This window comes from Delphinus delphis, chromosome 1, assembly GCF_949987515.2.
Source record: "Delphinus delphis chromosome 1, mDelDel1.2, whole genome shotgun sequence".
Taxonomy (NCBI): Eukaryota; Metazoa; Chordata; class Mammalia; order Artiodactyla; family Delphinidae; genus Delphinus; species Delphinus delphis.
Genome location: NC_082683.1, coordinates 152,294,955 through 152,301,005, shown reverse-complemented (window position 1 = coordinate 152,301,005; position 6,051 = coordinate 152,294,955).

Here is a 6,051-nt window from a genome sequence, read left to right as displayed (position 1 = left end):
GTCCATCAAATTCAATCAGCAGAGACCCCATCAACACTGAATAAGTCATCTGATGTTCACTGTCCCACATGACACTTTGGCAATACATGGATGGGTCTGAGGGCTTAGAAAACCAACTGCTGGTAGATCTGTCCTGTAGTCTTGGGGTATGTCTGAGCAGTCCCAAGCCCTCTTCACCATCACACTTCCTGAAGCACTGTAGTAGGCACTTTCACAAATATTATCTTGTTTCATAGGCAAAGACTTATCTGGATGCCAATTTATGGGGCCTTGGATGGCCCTGGGCTACCTCACAGTTGAAAAATCTGCTTGATCTAGTATGAAAGTTGACAGCCAACATTTGGGGCAAATTTTTTACCATTCTTTTTACCAAAATTCCTTGATCTCTTAATTGTGGGAAAAGGCTCCACCTTCGATGCAAAGTTCTTCAGGAAACCTTTGCCTTTGGCAGAGTCTATATTCTCAACAGTTATACTAGTCTTAGAGGATATCAGGGATGACTCCTGGGTTTGGGACCTAAGCAAATAGATGAGTAGATGGTATGTCATTTGCTGGGGTGGGGAAGACTGAGGAGAAACAAGTTTCAGAGTGGGGAATTAAGAGCTCTGCTTTGAATATATTATGTTTGATATATTTTAGAGAGCCGAGTAGAGATGTGAAGTAGCTAATTAGATGAAAGTTTGGAGTTTAGGGAGTCACAAGCCCGTAGACAGTATTTAAAGCCATGGAAGGGGAAGTGGTCCCCTAGGGAGAGAATCAGGATAGAGGAAAGAAGGAGATGCAAGTCCCAGTTTTGGAGCTCCATCATTTGAAAGTTGGAGAAAAGAGCCAGGAAAAGAGACTGATTGCCTGATGCTATAGGAGGAAGACTATGAGAGTGTGTTGTCATAGAAGCCATGTGAAGAGAGTGTTCCCGAGAAGTAGTGGTCGTCCATGGCCAACGATGCTGAGAGGTTGAGTGAGAAGGGGCATGGAGATGTTCTTTGGATTTGCCAACATAGAGCTCATAGTGACTTCAGTTTCTCTGTCAGTAAAATGGGTTGTTCTGAGGATTATAGATTATAGAGAGTCTATATCTAAGTTGTCGTTAGCCTGAGTTCAAATGATTTTACTTTTTAACTGAGGTATAGTTGATGTCCAATATTATATAAGTTTCAGGTGTACAACATAGTGATTCACAATTTTTAAAGGTTACATACCATTTATAGTTATTATAAAGTTTGGCTATATTCCCTGTGTTGTACTGTTTATCCTTGTAGCTTATTTATTTTATACATAGTAGTTTGTACCTCTTAGTCCCCTTCCCCTATCTTGCTCCTCCCCCTTTCCCTCTCCCCACTGGTTTGTTCTCTACATCTGTGAGTCTCTTTTTTGTTATAATCACTAGTTTCTTTTATTTTTTTGATTCCACATATAAGTGATATCACACACCGTGGAAAAAGAATGTCGCCTGCCATTTCAGTAAACAAAGGATGTTGCAGCCATAAAACCGTCAGCTAGCTACTGCAGCAGCCCCTGATGGTGCAACCTGAGGGGAATTCAGGATGGAGAAAAACAGGATACTGGCCCTAGATAGTTAAAATGCATATCAAAAGAATAATTTCAATGAGCCCAGACTCTTGCATCTTCCCATACATAGAAAGGTACTAAAATCATTACTTGAGATGGCAGTAATCTTTTGATGTTTGAATACATGGGGGGTTTTTTTACAGCAAAAACTCCTATATATACTGGCTCCTCTCTTTTCTCCTTGGAACAGTCCCTCAGAGCTATCTGAGAGGCTGTATCCCAGGTTTAAGTCCTCAGTAAGTCTGCCAAATAAAACATAATTCTCAACTTTTAGGTTGTGCACTTTTTTTTTTCAGTTAACACAGTGTTTGTCTTTCTCAGTCTAAATGATTTTACTTTTGCAGTGATGTTCTATCAGTAATTCTCAAACTTTAATATTTATTTGAATCACTTGGAGGGCTTGTTAAAATACAGTTTTTCTGATTCAGTAGGTCTGAGAATTGTATTCCTAACAACACTCCAGGTGTTGCTGAGTCTCTACCTGTTTGACAAATAAGAAGCTACAGCCTTTTCCAGGGGTTACTTTCTGCCTCTGCTTTTGAGGATCCCCATGACGCCTATATGTCCATAGATAGGCCTGATTACTGCTTGTTACTTCAGCCCATTGGTGAAAAGGAGACTAAAATACACTTTGAGCTGGGCCCAATTTCTGGTCCCTGACCGCCCCTCAGAGACACCAGTCTGACCAAGTCATTCATGCCCTCTGGCCTCTGCCCCAGTGTGGACAGCCAGGCACCTGCTGCCACTGCTAATAATGGAACCACAGATCCACCACTCAGTAGAGTTAGAAATTCATCAACGGCACTGGTATCAGTTTCTTGGCTTACACCCCAGAAATCCTAAAGGAATAAAACCCTAGTCTACTGACTCCTAAAGACCTTAGTTTAGACCTCTCTAGGTTTCCACAGACAGCACAACTTTAGTGAAATGGGAGGAAACATACTCCATTTCGACTAAACCCAAGGCAAAACTGCCTGGCTCTGCAAGTGGTAAGCTCATTCAATTCACATGCATACACTCCTCCGGAGTCACCACCACTCAGTACACTGTCAAAGGGACTCCCCTTTAGACCTTTGAATTGAATTTGCGTCACTGGCCCAAGTCCATTTTACCCTGTAGGGATTTTCCTGTTAGGAATCTGATTATCCTTTCCTGAAAACTTGCTTTGCCTGGGCCTTCCCCATTCATCAGTCATGCTGTTTTTGTTTGTTTAAGTTTATTTATTTATTTTAATTTTATTTATTTATTTTTTAGCTGCTTTGGGTCTTCGTTGCTGCGCCTGGGCTTTCTCTAGTTGTGGCGAGCGAGAGCTACTCTTCGTTGCAGTGCACGGGCTTCTTATTGCAGTGGCTTCACTTGTTGTGGAGCACAGGCTCTATGCATGCGGGCTTCAGTAGCTGCAGCACATGGGCTCAGTAGTTATGGCTCGTGGGCTCTAGAGCACAGGCTCAGTAGTGTGGTGCATGGGCATAGTTTCTCCGTGGCACGTGGGATCTTCCCGAACCAGGGATAGAACCTGTGTCACCTGCATCGGCAGGCAGGTTCTTAACCACTGTGCCACAAGGGAAGTCCCATCAGTCATGTTTTTGTAACCTTAAATCTCAGTGGGGTCAGAGTTCCTGTTCCCTCTGTTTTGTGGGATGGATTAGTTTCTAAACAAATTCATGGCTGCAGAAAGATACAAGGGATTGTTAGACCTGCGCGGTCTCCTAGGAGTTTCGACTCGCCCAGGAAACAACAAGAGTCGGAAGTCGATGCAAAACGCAAGAGGTTTATTGAAGGCCGGTGCACCGGGGTTCCTTGGTCCTCACGCAGGAGGTCGAAGAAGGAACCCTTTTGGGCGCGAATATGTCAGTTTTATAGGTTCCCACTTCCCCGTATGTAAATTATAGATTTGGTTGTGTTCTCCTGCTGATTGGTCCCGGCTTAGGCTCGGACCAGAGAGGGAACTTGTCCCCAGCTGCCTGATTGGTCTTTGACAGACACCTTTTTTACATTTTGTTATCTCCCTCCTTCTCCCCAGCTGCCTGATTGGTCTTTGACAGACACCTTTTTTACATTTTGTTATCTCCCTCCTCGGAAGGGGGCCGGACATCCTGGAAATTCACCCATTGTCTAAGAAGCCCCTATTGTCTGGAGAGTTCTTAATCATTAGCTGGAACAATGTCCCTCGAGTCCCACATTCCCCCCTTTTTCTTGTGACTATTGATTCCAATCATGGAATCTCAACCTTCTGTATCCCAATAAGGTGCTCCTATAGCCAATTTACAAACATCAGGAAAAAGATCTGGCCACCAGGTCCAGGGGGGTGCAGTATGACTAATGGACCAGGTTACATCTCCAGTCTGAGAAATTACCTGCCAAGTTAAACGTTGGGGGAGGTGAGGGCTAAAATCACTTACAGTCAGTAAAGGCAGTAAAACCAAAATTATAAGTCTTAGGTTCGTAGAAGCTTGAGTTTGAGCGGGTTGTCGGTTCTTTGGGCCCGCCATCCTGATGATGCCGTCGCTGGTGCAGCCTTCACATGTGAAGCATGGATCCAGGCAGCGATGCCGTCCACTTTTATGGCCGTTGGGGTGGTGAGGAGGACGGTGTATGGTCCTTTCCATCGAGGTTCCAACGTCTGGGTTCGATGCCGACGGACGTATACGGAGTCTCCGACTTGGAAAGGATGAGTTTCTCCCGGTGTTCCCGGTTGGTAGGCCTTGGCGAGTTGGGACCGTATTTCTTTCTGGACCAATTGGAGTCCCAGTAGCCTAGCATATAAGTCAGTGTTATTTTGACAATCAGGTTTTATTTCTTTTCCTAAAGTGAGGAGGGGAGGCGGGGCACCATATAATATTTCAAAAGGAGTAAGATGGTATCGGGAAGGTGTATTTCTAACCCGGAATAGGGCCAAAGGAAGGAGCACCGTCCAATCGGTACCGCCAGTCTCCAAGGACAATTTAGTTAGGGTCTCTTTTAGAGTCCTATTCATTCTTTCTACCTGACCTAAACTTTGGGGTCTATAGGCACAATGTAATTTCCAATCAGTCCCCAAATATCTGGCCACATCCTGACTTACCTGGGCGACGAAGGCTGGACCATTATCAGACCCTATTACCTTTGATGCTCCAAATCGAGGAAAAATTTCTTCTAAAATCTTCTTGGCTACTACAGCAGCTGTTTCTTTCTTTGTTGGGAAAGCCTCTATCCATCCTGAAAAAGTGTCTACAAAAACTAAAAGGTATTTATTACCATACCTTCCAGGACGCACTTCGGTAAAGTCCACTTCCCAGTAAGTTCCTGGGCGGTCCCCCCTGAGTCTCTTTCCAGTTTCAAGTTTCCCTTTGTGAGCATTTACCTGTTGACATGGGACGCATTCCTGCACAATTTGTTCAGCTATTTTGTCATTCCAGGGGTTTCGTACCCGGCTTTTTGTAACAAGGCTACCATCTTTTTAGTCCCCAAATGTGTCCATCTGTGCATCTGTTGTAACATGGATTCTGCTTGCTGAGGGGACAAAGTTCCTTTTGTTGTGGCCGGGATGATTTCTTCATCGCGGCCTGGTTTTTCAGGAACTTTATGTGACAGTCCTAAAATGACTTCTCCCGATGCTGTTTCTCGGGCCACTTGGTCAGCCATATTATTTCCCCTAATTATTGGGGTATTTCCTTTTTGATGTCCAGGGCAGTGGATGATACTGACTTTAGTAGGAAGCATGAGTGCAGTCAACAAAGCCACGATTTCGTCTTTGTTTTTAATTTCTTTGCCACCTGAAGTTAGTAGCCCTCTCTGTTGGTAAATGGCACCGTGGATATGAGCGGTAGCAAACGCATATCTACTGTCTGTGTAGATGTTTACTTTTTTATTCTCTGCCATCTCTAATGCCCTCGTCAGGGCAATTAATTCAGCTCGTTGGGCTGAGGTCCCTTGTGGTAGCGCCGCTGCCCATATGACTTGATTTCCGTCTACCACGGCTGCCCCAGTTCGACGCTTACCTTCCTCCAGGAAACTGCTCCCATCCGTGAACCAGGTGAAATCAGCATCAGGGAGGGGCAGGTCCATCAGATCTGGCCTACTGCCGTGTGCTGCAGCTAGTACTTCCTGACAATCATGTATGATGGTGGAGCCTTCCAAGTCAGGATCAGGTAGCAAGGTGGCTGGATTGAGTCCTGTGGCTGGAGCAAACTTGATGCGATCTGAGTTTAGCAACAGGGTTTGGTAATGGGCCATCCTGATGCCACAGGGTCCAATTTTTTTGACAAATAAGCAACTGGGCGATTCCAGGGACCCAATTTCTGAGTCAATACTCCTTTTGCAATGCCCTTATTTTCGGCCACATATAAATGAAAAGGTTTGGTTACATCTGGCAGTCCTAGGGCTGGAGCTGAAAGTAAAGCTCGTTTGATTTGGTCAAAAGCCCGTTGTTCCTTATCGCCCCAAATGAAAGGAGTGCTGTTTTTGGTTAGGGGGTACAATGGGGCTGCCAGCTTAGCAAAC